The sequence below is a fragment of the Amblyomma mixtum genome, chromosome 9 (genome assembly GCF_055824585.1).
Source record: "Amblyomma mixtum isolate Tamu chromosome 9, ASM5582458v1, whole genome shotgun sequence".
Classification (NCBI taxonomy): Eukaryota; Metazoa; Arthropoda; class Arachnida; order Ixodida; family Ixodidae; genus Amblyomma; species Amblyomma mixtum.
Genome location: NC_143020.1, coordinates 113,773,096 through 113,790,211, shown reverse-complemented (window position 1 = coordinate 113,790,211; position 17,116 = coordinate 113,773,096).

Below are 17,116 nucleotides of genomic sequence, written 5' to 3'. Positions count from 1 at the left end.
ACGGTAGGTCATGTGACTTTGTGATGTCATCACAACCTGCCGATAGAATTGTCAGCAAGCTGACCACCGTGGCAGGTTGCGGTCAAATTGATGAATGGCATCGAGAAGTCGATCGGGAAGAACAACCTGGGTCGTACAAAGCCCACATGGTGGCACAACCCGTTATCGCAGGACAGTGACGCATCGCTTAAAGGGACTATGCAATAAATTAATTGCGATTCCGTAAAGCAGACGAGAGATAGGCATTCTATTACTCGTCACTCCAGAAAGGTATTTTGAGCTAGCGTCAATAACAGCGAAGTTATAGACGATTAAAAATCACGCTTCTCATCTCCCCCCTAAAACTCGAACGCGCGGAGCACCAAAAAAAAAAAATAAAGAAAACAGCCCTGGGACTGGGCCCCACCCATGAATGTGTCATTCGCTGACGTTCGGTTTCCGACTTTCGGTTGTCGCATACAGCACTCCAGCAGCAGCGTCGGCAGCGTCTCTCCGGTCTCTCTTCGCCTTCCTGGATCGCGGTGCACGTCGGATTTCTTTGCTTGTCACTGCGACAAGGGCACTGCGAGCGGTTCCCGAACTCCCGACATAAAGAGGCGACAGAGGTAAATTGAAAACACAGGCGTGAAGGCAATGTCCTGGCTCGCGTTTGCCCGAAGGGGTCACGCGGCGGCTCGAGCAAACTATTTTCACGGCTACCGGAAGTGTGCCCGTGACGTCGTGGCTGCCGTGGCTCCAGCGAATGACAGCGTGTGGTGGCCTGCCGACGTCACGGGACTAGTGACGTCTATTTTCACGATTTTAGTTTCAAAGTCAGTCACTACGAAGACACCAATTGGTCCGCGAATTTTAAAAAGCGCGGTTTTTAAAAATTCATAATAAATTTCCGGCTCAGTTCCGAAGACTCATACTTGGTGTGAATGCTTCTTAGCATCATTTCTAAGCATTGAAAACAGTTACAAGTGACTTTTAATTCATTGCACGGTCCCTTTAACCCTTGCACCACTGGGCCAGGAGTGGTATGACCAATTCCACATTAACCCGTAAGCGCTGTTACGTCATACCCTTAACGCGGATCTTCAGCGTCCCCTTCAATTTTCGGTAGCCCTCAGCTCTTCGAAGTGACGCAGATACGAAAGCCTCTGCTACTGTAGCCCCACCCGTATACTTAACACGACACTCCAGTGTGTGTGCCTTGGACAGATACAATCTTCGTTGAGCGTTGGCTTATATGTCAAACGATTTTTCTGTATTGCTTATTGTTTGGTTGTTGTTATTAGAAGTCCGACAGTAAAGGAAAAAAAAAGGTCCGAGTCGATTTTAAGGTAGCAGCAGGCCACCAGCTAACACCAACTCCGCAAACACGCCCTGCAGCATGATCTCGAACCTAGCGGCCACCGCTCTGTGGCGCTAACGTCGATCCAAGCCACGTGCTCGAGCGTTCTTGCTAACTCTGCAGGGGGCGGTGCAGTAACGGCCATATCACAGAGCAGGCTTTGGCAATCGCTCTTGTGACGCCAGCTGGCATATTTACGCATGCGTAGGTCATACCATCGGCTCGAACCGCAAATAAATTTCTGAAAAAGTCATAATAAAAGTTGTTGAATTTCAGCTCTCCTTCTGGTCTCCTCGCCTTCGTACGTTGTAATTTTTTTTTCGCGCTGCCGTCTTTTTCTGGAAAAAAATAGAACACTATGTGCAAGGAAGTAAGAATAGTTTATTAACATCAGTCAAGAGATTTTAATGGCATCTCCTCTCCTGTGTTGAAAAATATTTCCATACCCTTGTTCAGTTCCAAATATATGTGATATGACAAATGTCTGAGGTTTTTTGATTTCGTGAAATTGTTACTTAGCTGCAACAAGCTTAACCATGCTCTCAGGTAAGGCGTTGACGCAGTTACGTGGACACAGTAGTTTTAATCGGATTAAACCGCAGGCACTTTGGTTATTCATTTGGTTTGCTTTTTTTCTTTAAGTCTAGCTTTTAAGCTGAATGCGCATCCGTGGACAAGCAAAGATGAATTTGACAAACGACGCCTTACAACTGCCGGTAGCTCCACGCAGCGATGAGAGCATGAACCAGCAACCAGATAAATAGCTCTTGATAACACTCCGGTGTTCGGCGATTTGGTGAATCATAAATCCGGAGGAAGAAAAAGAAATTAGGAGGATGCTTAAGCTTCGACTTAAAAATATATGCGATAGCGCCTTCTCCTCCTTTTATTTTTCTTCTTATACATTTTCTTTCTCATTTTGTTGGCAGCAATATTATAGCGATCACAACACATGATGTTACACATACACACAACATCCACACATACTACACCACACAAAATGTCCTTTGTCGTTGGGCGTCCATGATGAACTTGTCCGCTTGTACCAAATACTATTTCCAATCACTATCTAGGTTACCCTTCACGACATACTACGACACTACATACTCATGCGCTCAACTCAAAGACAACACACCAAGTCAACAAACTACAACGCGTTATCGCTGAAAGATAACTGATTAGAAAGTATAAGAGAAAATTATCACATGCCTCTGGTGGGATCGGAACCCACAACCTCCGTATTTCTCTTACGGTTCTCTGTGATCATCACCACAAATAAAAAAAATCGAACCATTTCGCTATGCTCCTCGTTTCCGTGACTATTGGCTTCGTTAACAAGGCCATTGTGTGTATAGTTCGCTGTATTCGCGGCGGAATGGTCAAGTCTATTGTGGAGGCTTGGTTGAACTATACGCAAGTATGCGTCACTGTACAATATTCTCTTCGCTTTTTAGTTTTCCCCCCTGCCTACGAAGGTGATCCTGCCATAACTTTGCCGGGACATGATCCCTAGCGCACTGCTGCCTCGGCCTGGTGTTCATGGCGCTTGGTGAAAATTCTACCCTCTCCCACAGGCGGTGGTGGTGGTTTAAATGTACAGGCGGGATTCCTCCGACCCCAGTCAAGCTTATGCTAGCCTTTCAACGCGATAGCGGAGGAGGCCCCGTCACCCAGAAAATCCGGTGTCGGCGTTCAATTCAATTCAATTCAAGTTTATTACACAGAAAAAATATACAAAGTTCACGGTGAATGAGGCATCTGGATCCTTAGCCAGTGGCTAGTTTCGGATCCATTGCAAACATGTTACAAATCTAGGCAGTTGAACAAGGCTGAAACATACAAAAGATACAACTAATATAATGCAATAAAAATAATTAATTCAACAATAAGGGGAGGTGTATTGTTCTGATAGCATGTACTTTTTTAGAGCAGGTGCAATGTTCGAGATGGACTTAATGCTGAATGGGATGATATTCCAAACTTTAGCGCTGACAAATGCTATGCTTCTACGTGCGTATACATTGTGTGTTGTGGGCAAATTGAGGTTATTGTTGTCAGCGTGTCTAGTGTGACTTGAAGGAAGCTTCAGAATGGAAGAATTGTACGGTATATTCGTTTTAATAATAGTGCTCACCAAGAGCGCTGTTTTGTAATCGCGAATTATACGAAAACGCATGATGTTGAGGTCTCTGAAGAGTGGATCTGATGATGAGTGCCAACGCCACGGGCGTTGGCGTTGTGTGCGAGAAATAGGATGGCGTAGGGTGGCCACCCGCGGGAAAAGCAACTTAGGTGGGCCACATAGGTCACGCGACCTTGTGGGGTCATTACAACCTACCCACCGGATTGCGAGCAAACTGCCCGTGGTGGGAGGTGGCGGTTAAATTAATGATTGGTCGCTCGGGAAGAGCAACCTTGATCGCACAAGGCTCACCGCTGGAAGCACCTGCCATTGCAGGGCAGTGGCGCATCGCTTAATCGTTGCACCACTGCGCCAGGAGTGATAGGAGGACTCCCGGGGATCTATGAATGTGACCGTTACCGTTTGAGTGCTCGGTTTAAATATGAAGTGAAAAAAATATTCACAGCCTGGATGCCTTGGCACATTTAGAAGGAAATGCTAAATTTTATCAGACTAGACATGGAGAAAACTGGAAGGTTGCTGTACCACGCTTGAATTCTGGTATGGAGCGATTGTGTTATTCTTTGCCATCTCTGTTAAACTACTATCAGTCACTGAATTTTGATTTATTTAGTTGTTCCACTCTTAAACTTAGAGACATGTTTGCCGATTGACTAACCTGATTTTATCTATTCTGATGTTTGTTTTACCTAGCTCAGGACTTTTTTTCCTTTGTTCTGCACTGATGAAGTGTCTTGATTTGTTTATTGTTTTTTTCATTATCTGGTGCTGTCTACACGCTGCCTTATATTTGGGGCTGCGGAGTCGTCAAGTTGCCAAGTGGCAGCTTTTTTTCCGTAGCCCTCCATCTGTAGCACCGATGGAAATAAAGATTTGATTTGATTTGATAATGACCAATTGTTCATATATGGCAATTAAGCCATTACGCCATCGCGTCATACCCTTAAGGCGGGTGTCTCCTCCAAAGTGGTAAATTGGTTTTTGAGGAAAGAAAATGGCGCAGTATCTTTCCTCCAATTTTTCTGGTTTCCGCGCTCTGCTTCTCTGCCATGAATCCGTCTTCCCAGCGCTCAACGTCGAGCCCGCACTTTTCAAAGTGCCAATGCCACTTAAAAAAAAAAAAAAAACTTTCGCTGGTACTGTCGCGATCACAATATTGGGGGCCGTGGAAAAGCGTGGCAAAACTGCGTTCTGCGCCACCTCACGGCGCGCTCCCGCTCGTTCTTCCTTCGCAGGCATCTCTGTACCCTCATGCCTACGTTTCGCACGGCGGACGCAGACAGGAACCAGCGCCAGGTGCCGCTTCGATATCCGGCTAGTGTCTGCCCCAGCCGCTGAGAAGGGCGGAACAGATTGTTGCCGCCTTTCCGGGATCACCGACTTTGCGCGAATGGGAGGGAACTTGTAGTGACGCGTTCTTTGTTTTACTGCGTTTGAAGGTTTGAAGGTTTGAAGGTTTATTTCCGCAACTAGGTGTTGCGAGGACAGCCAGGGAAAAAGCTGTATAGACAGCTTGAGAGGTACTGGCTTCCTCTTACAGTGCAGCATTGACGACGGCGGAGTATGACATCAAACAAATTGTAAGAAAAACTCGTACGTTCTTTACATAGAATGACACATGTACGTTCAGTAAGCAGTACATTCTGCTTGTAAAAGAAAAAATAACTATATTAGGTCAAAGAGACTATAAAGGCAAACACAGGGAGGAGAAAATAAAGGACAGCAGAACTGACAGGTGCACTCAAAATGGTAATAGCAAGAAAAAAAAGAACTACACGAATATTTGGGGCAATTCTTTCAGAGAAATATTGGAGACATCAAGATTCTTGTGGCAGTACAACTGGTTCAGAAGTCTCGGTAAGGTATGCTGCAACATTTGTTTGCCATAGTTTGTACGGCATTTCTTAACATTCCAAGGCTCTGCTGCGCGGGTATCATACACAGTTCTGCTTTGCTCTAACCTAGCAAGTGTAAGTAAGAAGTCATCATTTTTCATTATGGCGAGTTTATATTTATAGCACAGCCTATAGTTATACATGGATTTCATTGGAATAACGTTGTGTCGGTGGAAAAGGCTCGCAGTGTGGAAGAAATACGGCACTTTACATGCAATGCGTATAATACGTTTTTGTAAGACAGTGAGTTTGTTAATATTTTCAGCTGTTGTTGTTGCCCACACCATGCATCCCATGCGTTAGCACTATGAGCGACACTTTCTCAAAACGGCGACTTGTGAAGCATCGATCATCCCCTCCGCAGATCAACTACAACCAGTAAACACCACCGACGCCAAGTTCACGGGCCATTAGCTTCGCAGAGTGCTGGACACGCGGAACACACCTGAGTGAATTGTTGTCGAGCATTGTTATACTTTTAGTTTTTCTCTTTCGCGTAACCGCATTTTGCGCGGACGGCTTGGCATACCAACGCTCTTCTCGACCGTAAGCAGTTGGTCATCCCGGCATTGTGGCCCGTTCGTTCAGCGCTTGCGCAATGAAAAATTGATGGTCACACCTGTGAGGACCCCGAGAATAAACAGAAAACATAATTGCCCGCTCCCTCTCCTTCACTAAGAGTCGCTGCGCCGTGAAAGGCGACACGCGATCTGCTTCGCCCATCAGCGGTTTAGGCAGATGCTTTCCAGATATCGATGAGGCACCTGGCACCAGTTCTGAGCCACGTACGGCGCGCGTAAGGTAGGAGTGACGGTACAGAGATGCCTGCAAGGGGCGAAAGAGCGAGGGTGTGCCTTTAAGTGGCGCAGAACGCAGTTTTGCCACGCTTTCTCACGTCCCGCTATATTCTGATCGCGACAGTACGTTGTGATAATAGCCGGGCTGTTTAAGCGTCACCCACTCTTCCGACTGCGCACCAAGGGAGCGTGAATTCGAAACCCAGCCAGCTTGAATTCTATTGGGTTTATATTATTGCATTCAAAATAATGACTTCGAACAGCCTTACTGGTGATATCGCGGAGAGCTCCGGATTTCATTCTGACCATCGGATATTGGTTACGCGCACAAAAATAAAAGTAAACAAGGGAGGTTTTGCCCCACGCATTCAAAATATCAGCCGGGATCGCTTGAAGATTTTGTGCTCACTAATGGGACGACACAGCCACTGGCACCCCAACTGAAAGCAACAGTTTGAGGAAATTGGATTCCTTCAGGTTGTACGGGCGCAACGCTGCCTGCCATACCAATCTGCGTTGGCCTCTATAAGGCTAGGTGATTTCGCTCCTACTGAAATGTAGCGTACATTCATAGACGTCGCAATCACTATGTATGCCGGGGGACATTTAGGAACTGCAAGCCATCATATATATATATATATATATATATATATAATGTGTGTGTGTTGACTCGGTATAATGCTTTCTGGTGTACGCGCGTAAAATATTATTTGATCGTATTTTGTGCTGTAGTGCAAGAATTTCTGCAGAAACTAATCTAATCATTGTGTGTAATTTTTTGTGTGATTTTAAACCCCTGTACGCTGCCATCAAAGGGGGCAAGGGCCTTAGTCAAGCTGCTTAACTAGCAGCTTTTAGTCCTTGCCCTCACATTTTTTCTGTACCAGAATAAATGTGGAATAAATGAATGTGAAAAAAATGAATGTGAATGAAGCCCGTCGTCTTAACACTTACAGTGGCTGCTTGTAGAGTCCTCGATACATACACCAACAATAGGGGCGAGGGAAGGACACAGTTCAGGCGTTTCTACATGGCATGCACTGTCCAGTGCTGTTTTCTGAGATCCGGAGATTTAGTTTAGTCGTCCATTCATTCGATCCACGAAACACATTCAGCTAGCTGATGCGATTGTCATCACAGCAGTAATAGAGTAAGCCTATAATCGGAAGCGTGACCATTTGCGATAGCACCATGCACGAATCAAGATCGCTATGACATTGAAGAATATGAACCCGTGTGAAAGTTTGTGAGTCAGAGGAAAAATTAAAAGAAAGCTACAGAATGGTGGTTGTCCGATTTCGATGATAGCTAGACGTGAATGTGGTATTACTTGAGCTGCTAGGGCGTTTTCTCCGCCCATGACTTTGAGTAGTGACGTCATGCGTACAGCTAAATAAAAGGGAAAGTTTGAAGGGCCCATGCACCATTTTTTCACGCGCTGCTGCGTCGGTCGAAATCATCATACAGGCGGCATTTCCCTGAACCGCAAAAAACCATGGCAGTGTCCCCACCGCATTCAGAACCCGACGCACCGCCTCCAGAGCCCGACGCAGTGCCCCCACAGCCACAGGTACCGCCTCCGCAGCCCGAGGCCCCACAGCCAGAGCCCGAGGAACCAGACGCACCGCCTCCAGAGCCCGACGTAGTGCCCCCACAGCCACAGGCACCGCCGCCGCAGCCCGAGTCCCCACAGCCAGAACCCGAGGAACCAGACGCACCGCCTCCAGAGCCCGACGTAGTGCCCCCACAGCCACCGCCGCCGCCGCCCGAGGCCCCACAGCCAGAACCCGAGGAACCAGACGCACCGCCTCCAGAGCCCGACGTAGTGCCCCCACAGCCACCGCCGCCGCCGCCCGAGGCCCCACAGCCAGAGCCCGAGGAACCAGACGCACCGCCTCCAGAGCCCGACGTAGTGCCCCCACAGCCACCGCCGCCGCCGCCCGAAGCCCCACAGCCAGAGCCCGAGGAACCAGACGCACCGCCTCCAGAGCCCGACGCAGTGCCCCCACAGCCACAGGTACCGCCGCCGCAGCCCGAGGCCCCAAAGCCAGAACCGGAGGAACCAGACGCACCGCCTCCAGAGCCCGACGCAGTGCCCCCCCAGCCACAGGCACCACAGCCAGAACCCGTGGCACCACAGCCAGAACCCGTGGCACCACAGCCAGAACCCGTGGCACCACAGCCAGAACCCGTGGCACCACAGCCAGAACCCGTGGCACCACAGCCAGAACCCGTGGCACCACAGCCAGAACCCGTGGCACCACAGCCAGAACCCGTGGCACCACAGCCAGAACCCGATGCACCGCAGAAAACCGTGCCGCGGATGCCGTGGTCACCTCAGCTGGTAAGAGGCTAACACATAATGGCACATGACATATAATACATATAGTTGTAATCGTGCTAACTGCTTGTACAGTGCGTGGGAGGCCAGCATCTTCGCGCCGCAGCTTCCCTGGGTAGGTTCCTTTTGGCGAGCCCTTGCTGTTGCGTTCGGTCTAACCTTGTGTCGGCGTGGTGGATGTTTACCGGCGTTAAAACTTATACTAGTATAGGCCAGCTGGTTTTTTCAAGTTATTGTTATCGTGGAAGAAGTTAGTCAGTATTCGTACTTTGATATTAATGCCTAACAATGACATATATGACATACGAACTGCAGGGGACTTGGTATCGATTTATTCCGTTGTGCCTGTCATTGTCGCGCTCTAAATTTCAGGAATAAATTCGCGTAGAGGCCTGTTCGCAGGACCAGAGGAGAGGTGAATTGCAGCAGCTTTGTTCTTGGCCGAGCACTACCTATTGAGGTACAGTTGCTTCCGTTCTTCTACAGCTGTGGGTCGTTGGTACTTCTCCGCATAGTACGACACGGTACATCCAGATCAAACCAGTGCACTGACCACGCAATTCGGCATCATTGCCACGCGGAAGTAATAGAATTCAGCGTATTAAGCTCCAGCCAGAGCTCTGAGGGGCGCTCAAATGGGAGGATAGGCAGAGATGTCCTTTCTACCAGCATTCCTCTCACGTGCACCGAGCTGTCAGCAAGCGGTTTTAAAATCGCGTCTCGGTGTGAGCATCGCTATCGCGAACGGCAACTGCAACACGTGGCATTGGACTCCAGAACACAACGTCACATAACTGGCGAGTAACCAAGGCGCCACCCAATGCCTAATGGTTGTAGACGCATGCACAACACGCATTTTTTATGCGAAGCATATTAACGTAGGTTTCGGGCCTTCGTGCGACGCCCGGCGGTGGCCACCATTGACCTTCAAGTAGGTCACGTGACATGACGTCACGTGATGACGTCACACCGGCTGCAGATGGGGCCTCATATCGCGCCGTCGGTCGCCTCCCGGCGGTGGCCACCATTGACCTTGAAGTGACATCACATGATGTGACGTCACGTGATGACGTCACACCGGCCGCAGATGGGGCCTCATATCGCGCCGTCGGACGTCGCCCGGCGGAGGCCTCCACGCTTCGGTTCGCGCCGTCGCGCGTGACGCGGCGGCGGCGCCACCATCGCTGCATCACGTGGTAAGTGACGTCACGCCAGGGATGAGGCGGCGCGCGCCCGCCGTCGCGTCAGTCTGTGCCCGCAACCGCGCCAGCGTCTTTGCGCCGGGCGTGCATGCGGTCAAGATGCCTCCAAACCACGGTGTAAGAATAATATACTTGCACCGTGCTCCAAACGCTAAGGACATGCTTCGCATCCACTGGGCTTAACCTTGATAAGCCTCCAATTTTTTTTTCCAGGCGGCGGGTTCTGGGGACTCGGGTCGTGACGAAGACAGGCGTCCGTGGTAGGGGCGCTCTGTCCGACCTCGCCCGAAACAATCCTTCAAGAAGGCCCGGCGCTTCCAGAAGCTTGGACGGTGAGACCTGCTAATTTCATTTTCAAATTCGTGCGGCTCGCCGCTGTACTAATACTGAAAGCACATTTAGTTACTGACAACGGTTCAGGTACTGGTTATAAAATAAAATACTTGGGCATTGGCACAATTCGTCCCTTCGTCATAGCAGGGAGATTTTAACGTCATCTGATCTTCTTGATTCCGTGCAGTTTTCGCACCAAGACAGATAAATGAGCAAGTTGGTAGACATTCATTGTGAATAACACGGGAGGTAGTTGAAGCGTTTTTTATATCAAAATACGCGACTTCTTGATTTCGCAATCGATCGGTAAGCATTTCCGGAAGAGATAGATTTTTTAGATGCACGGATGACGAATGCAAGGTAAGTTTCCCGCGCATAGGTTGACACGTGAGTGCTCTGGGTTGGTGGGGTGCTTCTTAATAAACCCTTCAGTTGCGAATAAGCGTTGTGTTCCCCCTTTGCGTTTGTGTTTGCAGCGCTTGTGTTATTCACGAGCTTTCGCACCGATTTGCCAACGGCCATCGCAGCAGCCTTGTTTCGCATTAAGAGAAGCCATTGTCTTAGTTTCATCGTTAAATTTATGCACTATGAATTCGTACCCATTTGTATGCTGCAATGCGCACTCTAGTTCCATTGCTAGCGCCTCTTCAAATGTGCTAACTTGTTTGTTATCGCTGGCAATCACCGATGTCGCTAACCTGTCCTTTTCGTCACTGCAGTTCACTGACGTCAGGCTGCCTTCTGGTTTTCTACTTGCTTCTTGCTTGGTCTTCTACTTGGACAGCTTGTAGTTGCGTCATTCAAAAATAAACAAAGAATTCTTCGCCTTCGCTCTCCTTGTATTACTTCACTGACAACAGTGTCGTTAAGCACATACTTGGACGCCTAGCTGTTGGCAGCCCTCAGTGTTTCGAAGCCGCGCAGTTACAGAAGCGTCGGCAAGTGCAAATGTTTCAAAAAAATTTGAGAGGAACCGACTCTGCACCTTTCCGGTGTTGTGTTACAGTGCATTGGTTAGCTTGCTTTTAATTAATCGCTACTTTACTTACTCAAAACATTGTATGCAAATCTACAGGTGTGTACAAAGGAACGGATCGGCAGTTCATCGCAGCAGCCATTTTAAAAGCAGATGACAGCCTCGAGCTTAAGACGCGAATTCCAGACTTCACCTTGTTACAGCTGTGCAGTCCATAGACTTAAGTGCTCCCTGTTCAATGTACCGCATGCAGCTTCTGAACGACAGTAAGCGGGTTGGAGCGGCCCCATTGAAACTGCAGAGGTGTCATCGAAATCCTAAACAAATACTGAGACTGCTTGAGACTACTCCCGGTAACTAAATTGTACACCTTTCGCCTCAGCCACGCACTGAAGCGCGAAATTATTAATCACACGTCCTTCCTTCATGAACTCTCCAACATTGAAGTAAGCTATAAAGTACACAACACAAGAAACGTCGATCAGTGGCACATTAAAACATACAGAACAACATATGGCTGTCAAACACTTGAAAACATATTACCGCGTCTACTAAATGCTCTTTGTGTCAATGACATTGACCTAAAAACCACCTCACACGGCTGTTGGCTTCTTTCATATTTATAACGAGCCCCTCATACCCCTTCCCTTGTTTGCTTAATTGCTTAGCGAGGGCCTCGGTTCTGGCAGCCTTGACGCCTTAGGAAGCATAAAGAGGGTTCTCACGCAGCTTTCACCCTCTCCGTTCGATGACGTTCTACGTCACACCTGCGGTATCTCAGGACGTTCTACGTCCACCGCTTATGAACGTGGGTGGCGCTGATGAACACTCAAGGTTAGGTTACTTGTAAACATAAATACCCCCGAAAGCAGAAGATTTGACAGCCGTCGCCGTAGCTCAGAGGTAGAGCACCGGACGCGTAATTCGGAGGTCGTGGGTTCGGATCCCACCGGCGGCAGTGGTTGTTTTTTCTTCTGCTTTTCTAATCAATTAGCTTTAAGCGATAACATGTTCAGTAATATTCTAAATTGATCAACACCACAAAATAAATAAATAGATTAAAAATCCCCTGTGCCCCTTGGTTTCTGTGGCTGTTGGCTTCTTTCACCTCACACAGAAAGCTTTTAGAATACTTTTTATTTACAGATACTGCATTGAATCTGTGAACCGAATTTACTGTATTGCACTCTTCATTGCTTTGTTTGTCATTTTGTTTTTTGTGGGAAGTACCTGTCGCGATTTTTTTGCAATATTGTATTTAGTTTGACAGTGTGCCACGGTTTTGTTGCCAAAGTTCGCAGCTGGGTGTCCATGGCCAAGTCAAGCGGTCCAAGAGGCCGCTTTTACTATGGGCACCATGTATATTGTGGTGGTAAATAAAATAAATATCAAATGTTATATCTGCACTGCGGCGGTTGGCTGCTGGACCAGGTTATGAGATTAGGGTATCATCAGCGATAGCCGTCACGCACAAACTGAAACCAGCCGCTGTCGCTGCAAACATACCAGCTATTACGGCAGCCCTGTTCGTTTGTTTTCACTGTGGGTACAATAGAAAACAACGGCTGACCACCTAGAACATCGGCAGCAAAAGTATGTGCACGGTGGGCGAATGAGAAGTGGCCTCTTCAAATAAAGCGATGCTAAATACACTATAACGTTTTATTACTGCGGAAGCAATATATGGCTAAGTCGCGTCAGCAAAAAGTGTCCGCAAATTTTGTCCGCACCATTACGTCGTTCTTTGACGATTCGGAAGCAACCATAACGGTAGACTGATATCTACAGCGCCGTGTCTGTGCACTCGTCTTGTCCTCGTCTTTTGCGCTGCAGCGATAGTGTGAAATCAACATGCACATGCTTCAACGTTGTCTAAACCAGCATTAGCCGGCACATAAATAGCACGAGCGAAACGTGCTAAAGCAGTTACATGAGTGAAACAGCGCGAAACAAGCCCGAAGGCGAAAGGTGTTTTGTTTCAAAATTCAGCGGGTATTTCAATGGAGAGTTTTCTATCTTAGTTGGAATTCTACCTTAGTGCTGTGGTCGCCTGTGGTCGCGTTTGACAATCGGGTGTACATACAGAAAAAAGGAATTTGCATAGGGTCCTGCGTCTCGCAACAGTTGACAGAAATCTGGACGATAGGTTTGACAAGAGGAAAGTCTTAAAGGTTTTCCGGTATGTCGACGATTTTTTAGTTGTGTAAACCAAGCAAGACGCACCAACTTACAGAGCCACTGCAAATGAAATTCTAGATGCGTTTAAAGAACTCAGCCATGGTTTTATTTATTTAAATAAATAAAACCATGGTTTGGAATGCACTTGTGAATTGACACAAAACAACAAGTTAGTTTTTGGACTTGGAACTCTCCTTGGAACGAGACAGATTCTGTTGGATGTACAAACCTCGAAGTCAAAAAGAGCTGTTGTCCTACGAGTCGGCTCACTCAGAAACAATGAAACGAGCCATAACCACATCAGGATTAGGATGTGCACTTATGAAATCATGTGAGCATTGCATGCAAGAAAGTTTCCTACTGCAGACCGCAAGGTTACTACAGGCAGGTTTTCCGCAGACAGTGATATCGGCAGTGACTGAAGCTTTTCTTCAGAAAGTTAAAGGCAAGAAGTAAATGGTACTCAGGAAAGCAACAAGAGGGTGAGACCAGCCGTTGTCCCGTATTCCCACCGTGTAGCACATGATTTGAAAAAAGTTGCCAATAAATATAAGATTCCCGTATTGTTTTCTGCCCCTTGCAAGCTAGCTACCTTGTGACATAGGATTAATAACGAAAAACCAAGAGACCAAACCTGTGGCGTAAAGCACGCCAACATGTTCGTCAGGTGTAAGGAAGGGGTGATCTACCAGATTCCGCTTACGTGCGACAAAGTTTATATTGGACAAACCGGAATGTGCTTGAACGAACGTTTAAGGGAACACGAGCGCTCACTTGAAAAATGCACTGGTTCTAATCTAGCGCTTCATTGCAAAGAATGCAACTGCATGCCTCGTTTACACGAAACTGTTGTTCTAGATAGAAGTAGGGACAGCTTAGCCCGGGAGTTGAAGGAAGCCTTCTTTATAAAAAGAAAGGACTTGGAATGTGTCAGTGACGCGTCAAAATCATTGTACGGGAGTGAACTTGCCTTTTTGGAACTACATTGCTCAATTTTTATTGCTGACTGCGCGTGTTTCAATCATCGAGTGCAACTGTTTCATCGTTTTATTGTTAAGGTCTGTGCATTTTTTTAGCCCCACGTTTTAACATTCAGTCAGTTTTAGAGCGCAGCTCTTTGGCGTCCGTTCCTGGGTTTCGCGTCGTCGTCGGCGTTGTCGTCGGCGTCGGCCTCGTAACCAGCTCCGCCCCCCTTTCATCCGCAGCTGGGGTTGACTCACTATCGGCGTAAGCGGCATCAGTCAGTCGCTGCTATCTCTTCCCTCCTCCCTTTATCGTGTTGTCCGCTTGCTGCGCGCGCTTCTGCCCCCATCGTTTGCCGCTGGGTGTACACGCCGCCCCCCTCCCCCCTCTTCCTGCGAGTCTCCGGTTGCCAAAGCGCCGGCTCGAACTTAATTCCTTTCTTCGCTCCTCCTCCAATGCAACCCCTGTGCGGTGGCAATCAGAGAGCCAGATCGGTGGCGGCGGATCTGTATATGTGCACCGCCCGAGCCGAAATTGCCGCTGCCGTTCGCCACTGCGAAATTATCTGCCAGTTCTTTCTGAGCCATGAGCGAGACGACCGATGGAAGTCCTCCGTCTGCTAAAAAAAAAAAATTCTGTGATAGCGCATACATGTGTTGCTCGATTTCTTTGCCTCAATCTATCGAAAAGGTGAAACAGCTTATTTGCTGCGCTCAAATTTCGCATTAGGAAGTAACGTAATCGTCGGTAATTTTTTATTCTTTCCACAATTTCATTTTGTCAGTTTTTATCGGTTTTATCCTTGTTACCTGCTATTGATGTTTTATCCGTTTTTATGGCTCTTTACGCCATGTCACATTAGCTGTTTATAGACATCAAGTGTACTTTTTTTTTTCATTTTGTTATCATCCCTTTTGAGATTCAGTTGACTTTTAGCCTTATCACCCTGTTATGTTTTTATCGCTTTTATGGCTCTTTACACCATGTGACGTTGACTGCATCTGATTATCTTTGCCACTGCCTTCGTATATATTGTACGAGTTTCGCTCAATACAATTCAGTTGTCAGTTCAGCGCTCTTTCCTGTTCCTTCTTCGTTTCGCCTTCGGGCTGCTTTCGTGCTGTTTCCAAGGTCAATTGAAATAGGTCGTGAAGCCGGAGCTCGAATATGGTCCAGAACCAAGTGCTAGCGACATCAAATTAGTGGAAAAGCGCCAAAATGAAATAAGTGGACAGACACGACTAGAAGAGGAAAATAATTAGGACATATTTTGTGTTTCAAAAGCATTCAAAAACAATTGCAATGCGTTTTAAAATTTTTTAGTTGTGTGCATTTTGTTAGAAAGTGTAGCGCTTGCTTTGTAAAAATTTTTATGACAGCTTTCGCTCAGAGAAGCGGCAATGGCAGCGGGACGATACCAAGGTTGACGGTGCTCTGATGTCGTACTCTTGTCATATCTTTTGACCATTCTGCTTGCTTTTGTTTGCAACTCGATTCTGCTAGCCCCACTTTTTCCTCGTTGCTTGTTGCTCGAGTTCTTGGTGTGCATCGTTCGTGTACAGTTTCCGCTTTTCCCTTTTGCCAGCGCTTCTGTGTAGTTTCGCTCGGTTAGGTGCGGTTCTGTCGCTTTTGCCCCAAAAGGGCATCGTCTGTGGCCATGGGCCCCCGTACGCAAAAAAGAGGTGTGCGGTTGCTCGATGTGCGAGCGATGACCTATGCGAGCGATAACATTACAACCCTGACATTCAGCGCGACACCTGAGGCGAGGACGAAGGAAAAAGGCACAACGAGAACTGACTACCTAAAGATAGCATTGGTGGTCGGCACTCGTCGTGTCTTCTTTCTTCGTTCTCATGTCGGGTGTCGCGCTGAAGCGTCGCGACGTTCAGCAGTTAATTTTTCGCGCTAAGCAGCATGTGACGCTGACGTCACGAATATCACGTCACTAAAACACGGGACTTCGACGTCGCGTTTTTGTTTTAATTATGACGTCACTTTTTAGTTGTCCACGCATTTCGAAGATGGCGCTGGCTGCGCACCATAAGCCGCCATGTTTTGAACGTATGGGCTTCTATGCAGCCTACGCTACCATAGTACATCTACCTTGCTGTTTCACTCACGTCGCAATGAACCAACTAGCCCCAGCAAAATGTTCTGCTTCAAGCAGTTAACCTTAACGCCCGCACCAAGAGAAGTGGCGAAAAGGGTCACTGACTTTGGTTCGTGGGGTTTAGCGTCCCAAAGCTACTCAGGCTAGGAGGGACGCCGTAGTGAACGGGTCCGGAAATTTCGACCACCTGAGGTTCTTTAAGGTGCACTGACTTCACACTGTACACGGGCCTCTAGAAAATCCACTCCATCGAAATTCGACCGCCGCAGCCGGGATCGAACCCGCGTCTTTCGGGTCAGCAGCCGAGTGCCATAACCACTGAGCTCCCGCGGCGGCTCATCCCACTTGATGTAAAAAGGTAAAGCGAACTTGCTTCAACTATGTGTAACCAAAGCCAACAGTCGCCCAAACCAAGGAAATCATGGGAATGATTTTATGTTTCTTGCTCTTTTTTTAATTTGTGACGTTGATCAATAGGAAACCAGCAGTGTAATATTTTTATGGCTGAAGGAAAACTCTTTACAAAGCAGAAGAAAAATCAGCCGCAAGCCGCCATTGCGTTCCCTAATCCCGACCTCCATATGTAGCTTACAGTGCCAACTTTCTACTTTCGTGAGTATTTATGTTGCGTGTAACCTAGATTGGAAAGTGTTCACCAGCGCCACCCTCGTGCATAGCGGGGCACACAGGACGTCTTGTATTACCGCCAGTGTCCCGTGGAACGCGATTGAACGATTAGGGCGGAAACTGTACCAGAACCCTATTTTGCTACCTATGGCAACTAGACTGCCGGTTCTGAGGCCCTCTTTAAGCTATTTAACAGACTTGGGTATGAAAATGAG